At 37.1% G+C, this 21,144-nt stretch overlaps 1 protein-coding gene and 1 long non-coding RNA gene across 4 annotated transcripts in view; one reads left to right on the top strand and one right to left on the bottom strand.

The window, feature by feature from the left end:
- Positions 1-21,144, bottom strand: part of LOC116176709 — a 49,683-nt gene that overhangs the window by 13,610 nt on the left and 14,929 nt on the right. The window lies entirely within an intron of this gene.
- LOC116176710 lies at positions 179-785 on the top strand. Its single transcript, XR_004146495.1, has 3 exons — positions 179-225; positions 272-528; positions 586-785. It is a non-coding gene; the product is annotated as an uncharacterized LOC116176710 (long non-coding RNA).

Below are 21,144 nucleotides of genomic sequence, written 5' to 3' on the forward strand. Positions count from 1 at the left end.
TGAATCATTAGAACTGATGTCAGTTTGAATTTCGCGCGTACAATTCTAGTGTTTTTTACGGGATAGAATTGGCGATGATATATTTTTAGTTATTTTACTAATTTTTATTAGTCACAGTGCCGTCGTTATTTCGTTAATTTGTTGATGTTTTTAATTTACTTTTCCAATCGGTATTATCAAACAGTTCTTTCCAAAACTACGCTGTAAATTCAAGAATTTGTTGAAGTAAGTAATTAAATAACGGTTAAATCAGACTAATGTGCATTTGTAGGTTAAAAATCCCCTTCTTGAGGATCCTCCAGTCCTGTCGAGAGCAGTTTATGGAAGGAAGAGTATCCCGATGTTATTATTTCTTATAAAGCATTTGCCAATCATAAGAAAGGAATCGTTGATTGATTTGAAAACAAGAATTGCATTTGCAAAGAAGAAAAAACAGGTCGTCCATTACTAAGAAACGATGAAGTGGTCGAAGACAAAGAATGGAAGCGAGTTCCAGAAAATCAATCCGTCAGTTAAGTGCCCAAGCTGGTAAGTGGTACACGTAGAATGAATATTATACCTACTAACTTTATTTTCGAATTACAGGAGTGTCTTCATGCAACATGCCAACGAATTTTGCATAAAGATCTACGTATACATACACCCGTATCGGGTTTCTGTTCTACAGCAACTGCATGCTCTTGATTATGAGAATCGACGTAATTATTGTGATTGATTTAATAACAATTTAAATAATAACGACTTATTTGTAAATTAAAAATAAATTATTACTCCTTGGAGAGTGATTCTACATACACCACTGGAATTAGGCAAATGATAATCTATTATTACCAACCTTTAAAATTTTTTCTTTTGCGGGACATTCAAACTGTCATCAGTTCTAATGAATCACCCGGTATTACCAGGTGTCTGTGCGAAAACTCCATAACAAATACCAAACGTAACGAGAAGATTTACGTTTGGATTAAAATTTCAATTTTTCCCCTCACTGGAAAGAATTTGTCTGGATAATTAGAGTCAATGAAATTTGCGTCATTTTACACTGTTGGTTTTCAATAGATCGATGTTTTTTTAATTGTCTCTACTCGTCCGTCGCGCCTTGAAGTCTGCTTGTTGGATCAAATTGCATCTGTTTTAATGGGGATATAGTATTACAGTTCTTAGCTCATCATGAGATGAAGCTACCGCTGCTGACCGCGTAGTTTTTTTGACAGCCTTAAAGCCGTTCGGGATTGGCAGTACAAAAAACACTAACCAATAGAAAATTTAGACCTCCCCATTTTAAAGTTAATCTGCCATTGTGGGCGTTCAAAATTTTATGAAAAACTAGGAGGGAAGTAAACTGAATTTTCAGGGTTGGTCTTTTTTGCGTTGATAACAATGATAACCGGGTGTTAGTTAAAAGCAAAGAAAGTTATTGGTGAATATTTTTCGGGTTTTCTAACCATAAAAGTGTCGAGGGATTTCTCAACCCGAGAATAACGGAACATTACCTGGTTTTGGGTAATTGTGGAACAAAATTCATTTCAAGCGCGACAAAAACAAACCTACGAGAAGTTTCCACGCAGTTTTAAAAATTACAAAGACAATTTAGTCTCATAACATTCAATAAAACCTTTCAAAAATAATATAAACAACGTGTGCATTGGCCATTCACCTATGTGTTTCTCATACCTGTTAGATTTTTGGGACTTGCGATCAAAGACCTAAAATTGTTACCATGTATTACAAATTATGATGCCGACAACTACTAGGTCAATACATACATCATTGTATAAACGTAGAGGTTTACAGGGATTTGAATCGAATGAAAAATGAGTGTTCGTGCAGTGAAAGGAAATAAAAGTAACGAAACTAATGCAATTTAGCGGTGCTTCAATAAAACTCTTCCACGTTCATATAACATGTGGGATTAATTATGCATATTGTTTAACATGTCGATAAATTCACCCCTTCCGTCATTGCTATGTGGAAATACATATATCTTCCTCGGAAAAATGGATTTAATGGTTCATTGGAAACATGACAGGAGTTAATTATTTTAATGCTTGAACTGATCAAATTAATTATTTTATTGTTACACTGTTATGAAGTTGTATTAGCGGCGGCGATTGAGTTTCCATCTTATTTCATGGACTGGTATATGGACAAGGAACCGGTAATGCATAATTAACGCGGTATATGCGCGCGAGAAATGAAAAAGTTCTAATTTGGTTTAGAGGGTAACTTTTCCACCTAACCACCTCCCATTCTCCCTCAAGGAAAATTATATACCTACCTTACCCCCTCCGTTTGTACATATGCTACAAAAATTTGTATCTATCGATTTTACAGCGCTGACCTAAAAAACACTATCTATTAAAAATTACGATTCTATCATCGGAAACAAATGTCTAGCTTGTTGTTTATACTAAAAAAAACTACTCAGCCGATTTGTATCAAATAAAGCGTGATTTAATGATCAATTATTTGGACGTGAGGGTTGGTCACTTTAAAAAATACTACAGCAAAATGTGGATCTGTATGAATTAATTACGAAAAAGTATGTCCCTAAATGTGGTCATTTTTATATACGTGAAAGAATATACGAATGCCTCCTATTTTTGGCATTTATACAACATAGCGTATGAAATTATTTGAAAATTTTATGTCATTTAGCAGTCCCTCGACGAAAGCGTAAAAGAGCCATTCAAGTTATTTTTTATGAATTTAGTATTTACAGATCTATCTGTAAATTTACACGTTTATCTGGGAAGTCGAAGGAGCTGCCAGATCTTTCTGGAATTTATAGGTCTATTTGGGAATTTACATATTGTATAAACAACGCCTGGAAGGTGTTAGTTAGGTCTAAAACATCGAAAATAATGACGGAACATGTATATGAGATTATTTCAATTTAGTAAAGTAAATCGGGGAGATTATTTACGAATAAGAACAGAATTAGTTCATTCCATTTGAATTTGTGTATTAGTGATATTTTTCCTTTTGATGAAATTGCGTGTTAAAATGTAGGCACATCTGGTCATTTGCGATAAGAACTTTTGTTATCAGACGAAAATTAATTAATTTCAACGAAAATGCACATCTGGTCGGAAGAAACAGATTATTGTTTGATGAAGTTGCTGTTTCGTTAAATACGGCAAGCAGGAAGCCGCTGTTAAATGTTTTTTTCGCGATGGTTGGAAAGCCTTCTAATGTTTTCCAAAGCCTCCTGCTTTTACTTGAGGCGCCAAAACACATATAATCCCATTCCTTTACGTTTTTTTCATATTGTTTGAAAGCTTTCTGTGGTCACTTAAGGACTTTCCACAGCATTATAGCGCGTTATAGGTCACTCGTGGGTTGAACGTGCTTGGAAAAGTCACAGAAAGTGCTCAAGAAAATTAAACTCAAATACGTCCTTCTCCGTACAGAAGGTTCTTTTTTATTATGTTTGTGGGCGACGAGCTGAGTCTCTGATCAAGTGGTGGACTAATGCGTATATAGATTTCTGTAAAGTAGATAAGCTGTGGATTATTCAATGAGTTAGTTTTAGCCCCGGTGTAATAGAGAGGTGTACGGAGACTTGGTACTCTATAATTTATCCTCTATTCTCTTTATCGCTTTCAATATCCATGGGTTTTGAATCAAAGGAGCGCGATCGCGATTTTCCTATGAAATCTCCACTAATGCATTCGTTTCTTGACTGAGAAATGTGGTACGGTTTCCTGAGCACCCTGTCTCAATTTTTAGAGCCTTATTTCATCAAATGCTGAAAATAATGGATCTGTTCTGTTTTCCAAAATTTCGAAAAAAGTATAATTACTTCAAAAACCGTTCGATTTAGGAATATGGGCCTTTTTCTGCAAATTCTGCATGGATTTAGAAAATAAATAAAAAAATCCCGTTTAAAGTAACGAAGTACGAGTATATATACCTCACTAGCCACCAAAAATTTTTTAGCTGACCCGGCCTCATCTATATGTGCAACTTTCAGATATAACAGACGTCTTTGGACAATCTCCAACATTAATTCCCAGATACACTTGTCAATCTTCAGAAAGATCTATAAATTCTCAGAAAGATATGGCAAGTAATTCTACTGCATCCTGCCTCTGGTTAATCTTCATGCATCTTAACTAAATTGGGGGTGGTTCTTGTTATGTAATTCCTTTTTCTAAAGTTCTACGGCATCAATTGCATGGTTATTAGCCGTTAGTGTTTATAGTTTTATTTGTAAATGTGCTCCGGCTGACTGTCAGTCACTACTCCTCTTCTGGCCTACTAAATGAAAGAGTTCGCAATAAATAATAACTCAATAATCTTTATTAAAGTATGAAATGGTTCTTATTTTCTTTCATATTAATCTCGACTGTAATAAAATACATATTCGTAAATGGGGTTTGAGCGACACAATCCTGTAAAAGAAATGGGTAAGAGGCATGCTTTCGCAAAAACACACTTCGCATTGATTGGAAATATTCAACTTGTTATCGTCAGGTATCAAAAAAAAATTATTGTATTTTCGTAAACGCCCTGTATAATTAAAATAAAGTGAACTGCAATACGTTGATACTGTCCTGTTAATTTACGTGGTTTAGACGTTGTTTAATTTTTTGTTTTTAGCCGCATTTTGTTTATTTAATTGTTCAGAATTTACATGTAAGATACGGAAATTTATTTGTGTCATATTTGGAAAAGTTTATCTCATGTTTTTCTCGGGTTGCGGGTGCGTGTTTAGATAAGAGAATCTCATTTATTTTTTGCTAAAGAATTAGGAAGTAGAATCGAGTTTGGGACAAGAGAGAGAAAGGTGTTAAATAGAAAAGGAAGTGTTGCTACTTGACCGGTTACCTTTTGCCGCAGGCCTGTGCCCGTGGGCTTTTGACCGTTCGATTTTTCGTCGCCGCCACCGTGTTTGGCCGGTTTGTGTGAAGTATTTTGTTCAATTTAATTACAGCGGTGTTTTTGCAAAGTCAATCAGTTTCCTGTTAGTGAAGTTTATTAAAAAAGTTCATTAGTGAATTAAGATATTCGTGTTAAGTTAAATAGTCGAGTTCGAGTTAAGGAGAAGTTTTGTGTCACGTATTCGAACAAAAGTTTAATTTTACAATAAAGAAGTTGAGTTTATGAGACAAATTCAATTTCGACTAGATTTTTTGGACTATTAACATTACAAGGTAATTAAGACTTTATTGAATCTGTTTTGCTCGAGCGCTTGTATGCGTGGTATTTATCGCTGGCATTGTCGCCATCATTTACTCCAACAATTATTGATTCAATTTGTGTTGTTTAAAAGAACAGTTTCACGTTAATTATTTTTGTGAGTGACTATTTTCTAATTATGGGTCGCATGTGAGTGAGTTGTTCAAAAAGAGTGGCACAGTTGAGCGTGCTGTGAACAAACGACAATAAAAAAAAATTGAGCTACACACCACACCAGCACATTTTGGTATTGCTGCATTTGTAACTGTGTTATTGAGCCACGAGTTCGTTCGTTTATCATACACATTACACTTCGGGCATACGCGCACAATTCACACGCTAGTATAAGCTTTATATGTCATTCTACATTTGGTATCGATAGACGTATCCAACACGCACTCATTGCTCTTATTTTAATCACAATGACCCGCTTCATTTAACTCGTCCCGAATATACCACAAGTAACACAGTAGACATAAATATTTATTTACTTTATTTACATCTGAAATCTGAAAAAAAATTGCATTTCTACACCACGATTGTTACTTTATACATATTCCTAATTCCCTTTTAGCTCCCTTGCGGTTAAATAGAAACAGCTTGCGTTATAAGTAACAAATAATTAATTTCCGGACAATGCCAAAACAAGCATTCGCACACGTAAGGTTATATAATCATCTATATCTTTCATGTTTCGATTAACCTTACCGTCGGCTAACAGATAATGCAGGGGACCTCCTAATAGTACACAAATGCATGTGAAGTAACCTCATCTAGCCATGACAGTTAGCTTAAGGGGCGCTACTTACTAAATCATTAAACTCTAAGCCTTGGTGGAAACGCGCAATGTAATCTCGCAGATTTGCAAAGAATGGAACATTGTACGTTGTTGGAAACGGTTACATTAACTGTACGTACGCACGTTATTAAACAATTGTGCTGGTTTAGTTAGCATCGCATGAATTTATTTAACCGGTATTTATCAATTGCTGGCGGCATGTGTTGTAAATGCAAAACGTGACGGGAATTTCATTGGGAACGGTTCACGTAATTTTATTTGTGTACGTTTTCCAAATCTGTGCTTCTTTATTTTATTGTTAATTTTCTACTGCGAAAATGTGCGTGTTGACCTAAATGGCATCAACATACTAACCAAAATATTTAACAGACGTTAAGGGATAGCCTCCAACTCAACTACGAATCCTGAATGTTGCATTTGAAGTTTGACATGATCCCGATTGAACTATTATTACTATATGAAAATTTAAAAGTGAAACAATCCAGAATAGATTGAAACTACGTGTACCAAATGTTAAAGTTTCTGATCCTTTTTCCGAAAGTCCTTCAATCAATCACACTCAATGGCGTTTTGAATCTCACAAGGGTGACAATCCTTGGAGCGACAGGAAAATTATGTGCACGGTTTCCTTGCAATGAAATTTTATTGAATGGATTTAAGGTTGCAGATTAAAACGAGCAGTTCAGTGTGGAAATCTGAGTTTATCCAATAGTTTTCAATTACACTCTTGTAGGTTGGATGTCTGAATTTCCAATCTTAGAGCTCAAAGGATATGCATCAATGTATAACAAATTTATAAATCCGAATAAAATTCTCCACGTAGACATGCTGTTACCAAACCAAATTCATGCATTGATTTTATATTAAAGTTATAGTGCCATAATCACTAGATTTGGAAAAATGGTAAGTTGAAATAGGTTTTGATTTCCGCTTCGGCCTGTTTGTTGAAGGTTTATCATCTACTCAACATGTTCGTGTAATTATAATTATGTTTTTGTACGTTGGCGTGTAACAAATCTACTCCTACAATTAATTAGTACGATCGCGTGCAAGTATATAATTTTCCTTTTATATTTTTTGTGCGCGCATATCCTCACTTACGCCAAACAACAAAAAGGTGTCTATCGCAATACGAAGTGTTCCAAGTATGGTATACTCTGTGGGTAATGCGAGTATTGGTTAGAGGGAAAGAGATTCAACGCCAATTTTTGGTTTACAAATGGGCACATATATAGTCAATACAGGCTCCCAGGGAAATTAATTATTGTTACTTAATTGTAAAGCTCAATTAATCAATCTTACTCTAGCAAACTACTGACCTGTAGTAAAACCGACAGCTGATCTGTTAAATTTTTGCAAATCAGTAGTTTTGTGACGTTTGATTTCATTATTATTATTGAGATATCAATAGACATTAATACAATTAATTGAACCCTGATGTAAAATTAACATAAACAAAATTGACCTTTTTGTAACGGAGGACCCGTTACAGAACGGCAGTCGACCCTAACGTTATTATTTTAAATGACATGACCTACACAACGAGGGTGAGGTAACGCTTATGTGCTCGATTTTCCGTCATCTGTCTGCCTGTTTGTCTGTCTGTTCCATCGAAATCTCGGGTTTTCGGGACTTGGGTTTTTCGCTAATTGATAGCTGTTATGGTCTATATTTGCCCGTTACTCATCATTTACAGTTGTGTTACTACTCGCAACAGCCTCATGGTCAGCTCCAGTCATAACATAACACCACCCACCACCGGAACGTCCACCCTCCCTTGCTTTGAATGCGGAAAGCCCTGAGTGATACGCAGTCATTGTCCAAACTGCCGAGAAAACACCGGTATTGCACAAACTGACTTCCTTCTAACAGACACAACTGCTCCCTCGCCGCCGCATGTCCGCCCCGCAGTGTACATTACATTACGATCGCGAGTGCCACCAGAAGTGCGTACACGGGACAAGGGTGTGCGCGACACACATTATACAATACTCTCCGTGCCGTGAGAAATAACTTTAGTGTTAGCTGATGGAAAATCGAAACCCACCACCGTCTTAACTGAGTTTTGGTACTCCCGGGAGCCCAAAACCGCACCCTCCTAGGAATCGAGTTCATAGGAGACCAAAAATCCTGCCAAACCTTCCACACTAGTCATTCATTGCGGAAACGAGCCGACATCCGTTCCAGTCGGAGTCGGCCACTCTGCCAGAATCCCCCCGTACCATGACCAGGAACAGAACGAACGACCCAAGACGCCCTAGTCGCCTTAAGACTTGGGAGAAACGCCGAGTTGTACAGAATCTTTACAAAACGCTCCCAGTGAGTGCAGCATGCTGCCCCGATGAGGCTTCTCTCGTCACCGGCAATTTTGCCCCACTCCCCAGGGAAGAGGAGTCTAGGACACTTCACCGATTGCCCACAACGCCGACACGATATTTTGATGCCCCTATCGCCAACTAGGGATACTACGCCGACCGTGCCTTTAGTATACGGACCGTGGACCGTGCCCACATCGTCGACAAGTGTGCTAGGGACACAACGCGGCCAATGCCCACTTCTCCTACGGACAGTACGCCGACCATAGCCACATTGCCGACACCTGTGTAAAGGGCACTAAGTCGAACGTGACCACCGGAAGATTAGCACGATGGGCACTATCAATATATCCCAGGCACCAGGTTAAATCAGGAGACCAGTCAGAAAAAAAGGGAGGACAACGGCCGATATCCACAAACAGAATACTCACCCGGAGACATGGTTTCGGTTAACACACTCCCTCTCAGCAACCAAAAGTACGGAATCAGCACCCCTGCCGTGTATTACAAATCATTCTCGCCAACAACATACGAAATAAAAAACCCAAAAACCTCCGAAACACTCGGATCCTACCACGCCTCCGCCTTCACCACGTATCACGAACCAACGGAGCAAGCCAGTGATACCAATCAGAAAGCGGGACCGCCCCCGGAAAATACCACCCACATCGCCTAACTGGGACCGGGACGTTCTCCAGTTCAGCAGGGGAAGATTTTTACATCTCCATTTACAGGTGCAATATCTAAAAATATAACCCCGCGCCACTAGAGCGCAACATTAGTGGAATACTTTTCCTCAGACTCTTAATAAGTACGTAGGCCACTTAGTCCTTTACATTACTCGGCGTCTTGAGACACTTTGAAATCATCAGATTCGAATTTTTCTTATCCTTTACGCTCTTATTATTCCTTTGATTTTTTTCCAGTTTTCTTTTAGTTCCTAGGATTGCTCAACATTTTCCCTTTCATCGAGATTCATTCCACTCTTAGATTTCAGATTTTTTCAACTCTAGATGCCTTAAGTTCTTCAGGTGTTTCAGATAAATTCCTTCTTGGTTCTAATTCCGTTTTTTCGAATTCCTATTTTTTACTCTTGAGATTCTTCAGATTTTCAAATACTTGATTTTCTTCAGCTTTGGATTCAATTTTTCCCTCAAGATCACGAGATTAATCTGAAACGCAAAAATGTGATGCTCTGATTTGAGCATTCTCCAATAAATACTCATATAAATTGACTTGTTTGAATATAATAATAAGATCATTTCAACTCCAGTACATTTATTGTAATTGAAAGTCTAAATCGTGATCACCGTTCCAACCTAATTAAATATCAGGATTTTTTATATTTGTAATTAACCTAACACCTGGTACAAATTCCTATTCATTCCACAAAAAGCCTGGCATTACTGAACTTGAAATTTTAATTTTATAATTAATGAGGAAAAAAAGAAATTACCAATAAGTATCTTTGATCTCGGTTCGCTTATCATACATAAACTCCTTGTAAACCGATCTCTTCTTCTAGCAAAAATTGGGTTTATAGAACATTCCCAAAAACCCCCGACTTTCATTTTTATACCCCTGCAATGCAAAACTTTAAAAAAATACTTTTATCGATGCGTTGAAATTTTCTCCATTTGTCAGTTAGATTTCTCCTTGTGAAATGACGCCGCAAATCGGATAGAGGAGCGCCTTGAGCAATAACCTAACCTGCGCTTCAGGCTTACTTTGATTTATTTAGTTTCACTTTGAGTTACTCACAGTAATAAATTTCCGATGATCCGCAATGTATAAACTTAGTGTTAACAGCATACAGAAGCTTGAATTAATTGTCTTTAACCGTTTTACCGGTAGCCTTTTTGTTCATAATTTTGTTCGCCCTTCATATAAACAGCTTAGGCGCACGAATTTAATTAATAAACTAGCCTTTTATTCGTAACTGGTATAGCGGTTTATTTTCTTCACTAGAAGCATTATTACTGCTCGTGGTTTTGTTGAAAGATCCTTGTAACTATTGAATAGAGGGGTCCATCTATTATTGGAATTTGAACCACGCAATGTTAATGCGCAGGACGGATTCATCTATAGATCTCCGTAGAGACGATAATTTGCATTCTATCTTGTTATCGTAAGTACCGCCATTTGCATTTTCCGTAATTGAAGTGTGCTTTACCTTAAGGTTTCAGCTGATATTTGTCAGATTACAATTTCCATCGACGTTCGTTGCATTCGTCTATTAGCCCCCTTATTTAAGAGGTACGTACATTTTAGTTTATCAAAAAAAGAGGAGTTACCTTTAATTTTCTTTTAGGGTCTTAATTGTAGGGTTCAAGTATTAGTTGAAAATCTAGTTTTAATGGACAAGCTTAGGTTTCGGAGACGTTTTACATACAACCCTTGTTCGTCATTGCGGCCATTTTCTGTAATTGGGACACCGGGCCATGAACGAGATTTGATAGCGAGAATCGACCCTCAACAAAAAGACAATTTCCGTAACTTTTAGCGTATTATTATTAACTGTTTTGGTCCCTTCTGGTATCAAATTCAAGTAATTGGTTAATCTATTCATTATCTTTGCGATCTCGTTTAAGTTATGATCGAGTTAGTGACGCGAATGCTGTTGGAGTTCGCTACTTCTTTCCGAAGCGGTTGTCCGATTAAGTACCGTAGCTGCGATAGAAGATTACTACGAGATTGTGTACCAAGCTCTGCGGCTTGGGAGGTTTTTTTTGTTTGCAGGTTTTTGAATGCGAGAACTGAGCTGTTTGTGGAAACTGATTTTAAGATTCAGTAATCAATTTGATCGACATTCTTGATTAGGGGTTTTGTTAAATTGGGGGATTTCAATTGCACAGTCAAGTTACTAAGATTTATGTGTTACACTATCCCATTGTGGAGGCTCCGTAAAGTTAGCACCAACATGTAAGGCACAAACAATTTAATGATAATACGTCGATTGTGCTTCGTTTGTGCTTGTTTGTGCGATACATTTTAAAGTCAACACCCGCACCAATATTATGTAATTTCAATTTTTATTATGCGGGTGCCAACTTTTACGTGGCACCCAAAAGGTTAACGAATTAAAATTGCAATATGCTTATTCGTTTGTGCTTCGTTTGTGCTTGTTTGTGCCTTACATTGTAACATCAAAACTCTTACCGTTACTGAGTAATAGAATTTTCAATTATGCGGGTGCCAACTTGTACACAGCACCCAAAAGGTCAATGAACTAAAATTGTCACCCGCTTATTTGTTTGTGCTTCGTTTGTGCTTGTTTGTGCGTTACATTGTAACATCAAAATTTGTATACAAAACAACATTTCATGTGTGCGTTTTTTTATACATACGGTTTCCTTTTGAACACAGTTGAAAATTAAAACTAGTATATTAGTGGCCACTCGTGACCGACTGGAGCGCATTTTCCTTGCGCCATATGTAACGGTATAAGTTAAGACCGTTATAAATAAAAAAATTAGCATTGCGCATGTGCATGGTTTAATTTTTGTATGTAATTATTTTAATTTTGATTGACGTACCTACACCTAAGACCTACACACAGTTTCATCAAAATATTTTTATAAATAGAAAGCCGTCAGTGCGCAAGCGCATTGTAAAACATGAGCATTGTTAATTTTTTAACAAAATTCATTTTACTTTTGTTCAAGATAAACTACACACAAAATGAATCAAAATATCTTTATAAATAAAAAAGTTAGCATTGCGCATGCGCAGGGTCAAATTTTTTGATGCCATCAATTTTACTTTTGATAGAAGTACCTACACACAAAATTTGATCAAAATATCTTTACAAATAAAAAAGTTACTATTGCGCATGCGCATTGTCGTAAGTGATAAGAAGAAAAAAAATCCGAACTCTAGATGCTTAGGGTGTCAACAATCATATGCAAACAAAAAAAATTTCAAAATATCTCTTAATAAAAAACTTTAACGTGTGACGGACGGACGGACGGACGGACGGACGGACAAAGTGCGGACTATAGCGATTTTTCCAAAATGGAAAATGCGCTAAAAAGCTTTGTTTTTGATTTTTGATATAGTTGACTTATTGGCTTTAGAAATAAATTTAGAAACTTGAACCAAAGTCCACACCACTTAAACTAGTTTTTAGCAAGTTTCTATTTTAGAAAAAAGTTATTGTCCGCACTTATTTGTCTGTCCGTTCGTTTTGCGCTAAAATTTTTTATTAAACTTTATTTTGAACAGTTTGCAAAAAAAAAACAAAGATCACCTTACATATTTACAAAAATCAAACATGCTTGTTTCAAAATTTAATTTTATATTTACTTTGACAATGACAGCTTAGTTTGTCGAAACGCGTCAAATAAAAATACGTTTTTTAGTGAAGAGAAGACTGAGTTTTATTTCTATCTTAGAATAAAATGGACCTTCACAAGGTAAACATGAGTAACATAAATACAGTTTGCAAAAGCCAAATTAATTTAGCCGGTCACGAGTTACACACATACCTATACTAAGTTTATTAAATTTTGCGCATATGTAATCTGATTGCTGTAATCTTGTACATTGTCATTAACAATGCTTCATTTTAAAAAAAAAAGCGGTTTTTCCAAAACAAAAGATAACAAATTTTTCAGCTGTAACGTAAGTATATAACTCCCTAACCTTTTGTTCTATATGTATTTAAAAAACATTTTAGTGTTATATCGTTATATGTAACCTAATCTAATATAGCTTCTTCTATAAATGTGTTTACTAGGTTTGTTAACGTAGTACCTAATGTTTCTTATTTGGAAATATGATATTATAAAAAATAACGTCGTCTTTCCAAAAAAAAAATTTTTTGTTGTATATCTTTGAGAAAGCAACATTATGTTTTATAATAAATTTGTTTTTACTTATATTGGTTGTATAAGCACAAGCGCTTAGTATAGTCAGCCAGCATATAAATTTTAAAACTTCTATTACTTTCGGCATTTAAATTTGTACAACATGACAATTTTTCTACGCAAGTCATCAATTTCAAACTTTCAAGCATTTGATCTGGCGCCCCTATTACTTTGGCGCTTGTGTGCGCCGCACACTTCGCACACATGGGCGGCACGGCCCTGGCAATTCCGACAATTTTCATGTTCAAAACGCCCAAATACAAAATTTTTTGAGATCAAAATTTGTTTTCATACCCCCATTTAGGGGTGCGCCATCTTGGAGTGGGATTTTCTGAAAAATGCTCGCATTTTGGAATTGACATACCCAAAAACTTAACCAAAGACGCGCAAATTATCTCTGTATGTCTTAGGGTTGCTGAGAAAAAAATTAAAGAAGATAATGCAAATTTCAGCACTTTCTTAAGGGTAGGTCTCAAACGAAACGTTGCTGATCCTCGGTTCATTTGGAAAAAATATTTGTTTTGACCCCTTTCTGAACGTTCAAACGGAAGCATTTCGGGAACTATTAAGTATAGATCCAAGACGAAGTACATATCTACTTTCTTTTTAAAGGTACTAGAAATTTTACAAATTGGCGCATTAATATTCAGATTTTTTTTAATTTGAGGTACAACAAAAACATATTCTTACCTGTACATTATAGTCATCTTTGCTCACACCTATTTCAGATAAAATATTGTCTCTGTTCTCCCTCACAATGGTATAAATATAATTTGCTGACATTAAGCCATCTAAACTTGCGCTTAATTGTTTCCAAATTTGGGCTGACTTGTGACATCTACTTTTAACCACTTCGTCTATATTTTGCGATAACACGTGAATTAATATAGCTTTAGGCACAGTTCTACGTCGCGGCATTTTTATAATTAATTATCGAATGCGTTTTAAAAAGACACCACTGGCACATTAAATAGGTATGTTAAAAAATACAGGCAAATTTTACTGCACCAACAAAATATGCCAGACCGTCGCCAGTATCAATTACCGTTGAAAGTATAGTAACTAACTCTAACAAGACAAGTGTATAGATCAGCGAAATTTGAGCAACATTGCAAAGTAAAAGATGATAGGTCCGCGAAAAGACGTAACTGGCAAAGTGGCAAGTCCTTCTGGGAAAGGTAACGGTAAGGGATTAAGTTTACCCAAAAATTCCGTGAATACTTAAATCTAACTTAAGACTAACTGACAGTATTACATTTGTCATAAAACTAACAATACGAATACAAGTAAATTACGCAAAATACAGGATGCAAATCTGAACCTAATCAGAACTTACAGCTAATTAAATGACTCGGAACAATGATTTTGTACCTTATTGTGCTAATAGTAAGAAACAAGTAATTAAAGTCTACGTATATATAAATATATGCGGACGACGAGAGCGTCTTTTTCTGTTTTCGGTTCGCTGTTTTCCCAAAAGAATTTGTAAATAAATGCGTTAACCTGTTAGGTGCTACGTGTAAATTGGCACCCACATAATTGAAAGTTGTACCTATTGCTCAGTAACGGTGAAACTTTTGATGTTACAATGTAACGCACAAACAAGCACAAACGAAGCACAAACAAATAAGCGGGTGACAATTTTAGTTCATTGACCTTTTGGGTACTGTGTACAAGTTGGCACCCGCATAATTGAAAATTCTATTACTCAGTAACGGTAAGAGTTTTGATGTTACAATGTAAGGCACAAACAAACACAAACGAAGCACAAACGAATAAGCATATTACAATTTTAATTCGTTAACCTTTTGGGTGCCACGTAAAAGTTGGCACCCGCATAATAAAAATTGAAATTACATAATATTGGTCGATTTTTATACTCGCACATAGGTAAATATATAGGTCTCAGGCCCTTTCACGACGGTCGAGAGCCGGAAACACTGTAACGTTTCGACTCGCCCTTATCTTAACGCGCTTTATTTCTCTGCTCTCTTTCATTATGAAGCGGTACACGTATAAAATTTCCAATACCGGCAAATTTGTAAATTTAACAAACAAATCTTTAAAGTCTAAAGTGACCACCTGTTATAGTCTGAAAAATATGCACAAAGGAGACGAGCTTTCTAGAGTCCACTACCTCAAATACAAATATTTCGATAACGATGCGTCGGAAAAACTTACTCTCAAAATAATAAGTTCTGGTCAAAAACATCTAACATCTCATCACATAGTTTAGTGGAGGTAATTATTCTAATTATTGCTAACTCCTTGTAAATTATTTGGTATTATGGTTTATTATGGTTGATTATTGTTTAAATAAGTTTAGACATGTTCATTTAACATTTTGTTTTAAAGCTAAAAAGTTAAAATCGCAATCATTATGTTTTAACTTTTGTAATGAAAGAATTAGGTATGCATCGATTATCTTATAACTTTGTTGGAACGGGCATATGCATGAGTCGTTCTTCCTAACCAAGTTTGACTTTAGAAAAAGTGATTAATAAAAATAAGGGAGTATAAGCTATTAAATGGTTTGAAGACAATTATTTTTTTGCGCTCTAAATATTTGAACATTGAGAAACCAAACGAATGCAACAAATGCAAAAAACCAATCATTCCAGCACATATGCAATTTTTCAATTAATAACGCAAATAACTTTCTTTTATAACAATTTACAAGTTACATTGTAGTTAATGGAAATAGGAAAGTTGGAAATTGGCATATTCGACGAAAAAGAAATGCGGAAGAGACGACAACGGTTTGGTTTTTCCCTTTTCCGTGTTATATTGAGTGGTACAACTCTTCCACTCTGATGTGACCGAGGACTGTTTGTATTTCTACCCAGATTTACCTCATCGCCGAAGTTTGTTCTTTGCTAACATCGAATGCAACGTGTAGGTAGTAATTGAATAGGTAAAACAAATAATGAAGTAGTTTACCGACTAAAGACTTCCGCTCCGTATTGCGTGTCAGATTGTTTTTGTCGGAAAACGCTTCGCTGCACGCTACATCTGTGCATCTCTAGAGTTTAACCATGCATTTAGTATGCAGGAATAAACGGTTGATTTATTTATAACAATTTTTGTCTCGTTTAATTCAAAATCGATCATTCCAACACGAAATGCGCATTGAAATCCGTACAAAGCGCGGCATGTTTTATTCACGTTTGCTCTATACAAATTTTCGTTCACTTTAAAGTGTGTACTTGTACCTACTTCCAGGCTGTACGGAAGTAATATTCTTCCATAAAGTACATAGACACTCATTGTAGTGATGCAAATTTCCACGCCATTTCTAAGTTTCAAATTTTGTTACGTTTGAATAGAAAGTTGCTCACGCTTCCATTTACCAATATAAAGTACGCATTTAAGTATCTGTTTGTATGACATTCATGTTTTCGTTATGGCTAGTTCAACACCACAATGGACAGGTGAAACCGATGGAAAGTGCATTCATTTATTACGATTCCAAACGCGTTGCGATTACACGCACCGATGCTATACATTTACAAAGATCTGATCTGCATCGTGAAAAAGCTTCCTTGTAGTTGTATATAACGGATATTAACATGCGCAACAAACCAGAAAAATGATTATTTATGAGTTTGTGAATAACTTTTTTCAAATGCCAATTAAGGATTGCATATGTTGCATAAGGCTTACAGTGTAGGCAAATTTGCTATTTTGAAATAGACCCCTACGTAACTAAAACATTAAATTATAATATATTTTCATTCTTGTGCAGTGTGCAAATAAATATTACACTCGTACTAATTTTAATAACACCCACAATTTCACTTTTCGCGAAAGTACAATAAAGGACAAGACACGCCTGGGGTACTGCAATTAGGCACTCTTTTGTTTTAGCACGTTTTTTGTTAATTAGGATGAAACAAAAATTGTTGGCCATGCAACGAGAGGTAATTACTTTAATTGGACAATTAAGATTATGTCTTACGTGTTTGAGCGTTGTGAACAAACTTTTTGCCCCTATAATGTTTAATAAACTGTTTCAAACCAATATTGCCAGCGAGCGATAAACACGGACGGAGGGACAGAAAATCCAAATGACCAATGTATAATCAGTCACCAGTCTACCTATTACTGAAAACAGAATTGGAAAATTCGAAACCGTTCGAGACTTATCACGTACACAGAGGGAGGTACAGAAACTTCAAAATCATGAATCTGGCCCGCTCAGTAATAAACAGTGATCATGCAATATCACGAGAACCGAACCTGTGTCAAAATTTCAGCTTAATCAGCCGGGATTAACTGGTTCAAGTTGTTTCAAGATTTGTCCAATACTAACCGTCTTGAAAAGCTTGCAAAAGGCAATGGAAAATCATCAAATTGTTAAAAAGTTTGCGAAACAAACATTTGAACAACCCCATTGTTGCCAACGAAGCCTGGTAATGGTGGCTTTATAATTATACAATCAATTATCATTAGTTCACTATCAATAGATCATTAAGAAATAGCCAATAGTACGGTTTCGTTAGTTAACGAATCACAATAAACCTTTGTTTCTATTCGCTACTTCATAATGATCTAATGATAGTGAACTACTTAATAATTGTATAAACTCACCATAAATCTCTTTGTTTTAATGGAAAGGAACTGAAATTTAAACTCCTCCTGTGTTGGTTATCGCTTTGAACAGGATGCGATCGAGGTTTTAGTCTACAATCTGCCCAAAATTCTAATCTATTCATCACATTTGGATTAGTGCCTTCAATCTGTTGGTGTACGAAGTTAGTTTACTCAGCGGCATTCATCTCGAAATACTACTTTAGTCTAAAAGCTACCGTATCCAAGGCCTTAAATACATTCTGGATTAGAAATGGCCAGGCTAATTGACAATGTATTTCATGTACTTGATGTTCGGGATGTTTCGTAATTTACAAGTGGGAAAAATGTTGAGTTGTGTTTAGATCTATTTGAGGTGCCCACTCTTAAATCAAATTTTGTATTAGATTAACGTTAAATTAAAATTATTTAACTCAAGAGATATTCTCTCGGATTTGGCATATGGTTTGCAGATGTACTGTTGAATGTGTGTTTAGCGGTGTCCCACAGTTACCTCTAGATTTTCTCTCCATATTTATCCTCTGTCAACAAATGATTCGAATTCGGATTCGGCTCGGCTCTTTCTCCGATGAGTTCTAGGGGAACACGTCGTACTTTTGGTTTTAAATGCATTCTGTCTAAATTTAGAGAAACTCTTATGGCAGTATGGATTTATTTTGCACTTAATAAATAAATTATTCAATAAACTTTGTTTTGCATTTTAATCGTTTTATTGATATTCTATTCTGATAGTAAACGAGGGTACGAGTGAGTGTGACCTGGTCATTTACAACGTAAGGAATCCGTCTATTGTGGAGTAACAAGATCTCCGTATTCAGAAAATTATACAGTTATACAATTCATCGTTGTAAGATAAGGTGTAAAGGAGATACAAACGGGGAACCAATAAATGTAAGTGTAAATAATGGAAGAGGAGCATTTCTTAAGCGAGCCATAATCTCCATCAAGAAAACAAGACAGTTGAATCTTCACGACGGAACTCGGCGAGAATTCTATATCCGGTCCGTGCAGAGTGCAGCTGGAGGTCCAATTTCAATTCCTCTACGCTGGGCTGGATCAGGTGCGGTAACATCAGCGAGCATTGTATAGCCTGATTTTATTCGGGGTGAATACCGTGACCAGAACGCATCTAGATCTCCTAGCGCATAAACAATAAAGGTATTTATGACTTGTTCTATCGCATTGTAGTATTGTCGGTTTCCGTCACGTTATCATTTGTTCTTATTTGTCTTATTATATATTTGAACGAACGTTAATTACAAACTATTGAAGAGAATTTTATGCTAAAGCGCTATTTAATATTGTATACTTAGGTATATGCCTACATGCAATTTTTGTTAAGCCACAAGGTCATGACCTTGGAATTTTCCCGATGCGCAACAAAGTCATTGGGTTTTCCCAAGGACATGACCTTGGGATTTCCACGGTTGCGTCACAGGGTCGTTAGCTTGGGGTTCCCCCGGTGACATCACATCACAAGGTTATGACCTTCGGTTTTCCCAAGATCATGTGACCTTAGAATTTCCCAAGGCCATAGCTCTGGGATTTTCCCAAGGTCAATACCGTGGAAAAGTTAAACTCGACAAGTTCTAAAATGTGTGTTAAATATCTTCTGAAAACTTATTCATCGACATACAACGTTAAACTCAAAAATGCTTGCAAGTTCTAAAACATATCTCAAATATCTTCTTAAAACTGGGACATTTTTTTACCAGCATATAAAGATAAAGTCGAACATGTTTACCAATGTACCGAGGCACATGGTGCAGTGGATGCGCTCACCGATGCTATTCGGGAGGTTATGGGTTCGAATCCCGCTGCCGACTGCTCTGTCTGGGGTTTTGTCAGGGGGTTTTCCTCAGACATACGTAGCTTCGCATAATGCTAGCATTATGTTGAAATCTACGAGGCGAATGCTGGAGCAGTACTCTCCTCAGCACCCTAACTCCGTTCCTTCCGTTCCCATCCCTAACTTTACTCATCCTTACAATCCCGTTCTCTGGCTGAAGAGGGCGAGGAAGCCCTGAGCAGCCCGCCTCCGGTATCCCTGTAGTCAGGGGTGCCAGAGGAATAAAACACGTTGGCCTTTTTCCTTTTTAGCGCATTTTTGCAAATTTATTTGTAAAAAGTAGCTTTTAATCTCACTTTGGCTGGCTGGCTGGCTGGATGGCTGGCTGGCTGGCTGGCTGCAAATGTGGGCGCGTAGAAGAACTCTTGTAGAAAGGCAACGGGTGTACGTGTATCTACAAGGCCGTGAAATTTGTCAACCTTAGGGACATGGCTACATGATGTGGGGTTGGCGACATCTGGGCGTCATCCTCGAGCGTAGTATACTAACGTGAAGGTTTTTCAGTTTTTTTCCTATCTTCTACTACAGTTTTGGTCCGATTCTTTTGAAATTGGTGTCGTCGGAAAGATGTTGTAAACGCGCACCACTCCTGCGTGGCGGAATTTTGTTTTTTGTCATAGGGGCGAAATTAACGACCTTTTGCGAGGCGCGCGCGCGCGTCTTCGAGAAGTAGTCAACTTCGGCCGCCTTTTACCTTCCGTTGCGAACTCACGCGGTTTAACGTTTCGTAAATCTCGAATCGCTGTCTCTCTTTCTCGTGTCGCCAATAGAAGTGAATTGCGAGTGAACGGGACGTCGGAAGTGGGTACCGTAAAAGAGAATGTGGTAGCCCGCGACACGATCTCACTGATGGAGTCAAATCTTCAAACGCGAATTGCGGGTGAACGGGACGTCGGAAGGGTGTACCGTCAACGGGAATGTGGTAGCCCCCGACACCATCTTCCTGATGGTGGAGTCAAATCTTCAAACGCGAATTGCGGGTGAACGGAACGTCGGCAGTGGGTACCGTCAAGGGGAATGTGGTAGCCCCCGACACAATCTTCCTGATGGTGGAGTCAAATCTTCAAACACGAATTGCGGGTGAACGGAACGTCGGAAGTGGGTACCGTCAAAGGGAATGTGGTAGCCCCCGACACGATCTTACTGATGGTGGAGTCGAAAGTGGCTAATAGAATACTGATCTGCCACACAAAAATGCGCTGAAGTCCCTTCGATCTCAAACGAGGACTTTGATAATTTTTTTTTACCAATGTCACAAGTCAAGGTGGTGATCTTGAGAAAACTCGAGGCAATCTGCAAGACCATAACCTTGGGACGTCACCGGAAGACGTCTTAAAACCATAGCGGTCGACGTGACTACGACTTTTCGCCGGGGAAATTCCCTGGTTGCTCTGTTCGCAATCATCTCATAGATTGTAATAAGAGCGCACCATAAAAACATGGCTACGCGTTAGTTGCGTCACCAAGACCACGATCTTGCTCCATATACAAGGTACCTTAGTTACGCAACCGGGGAAATCCCCAGGCCACGACCTTTGC

Source organism: Photinus pyralis, unplaced genomic scaffold (genome assembly GCF_008802855.1).
Source record: "Photinus pyralis isolate 1611_PpyrPB1 unplaced genomic scaffold, Ppyr1.3 Ppyr1.4_LG7, whole genome shotgun sequence".
Lineage (NCBI taxonomy): Eukaryota > Metazoa > Arthropoda > Insecta > Coleoptera > Lampyridae > Photinus > Photinus pyralis.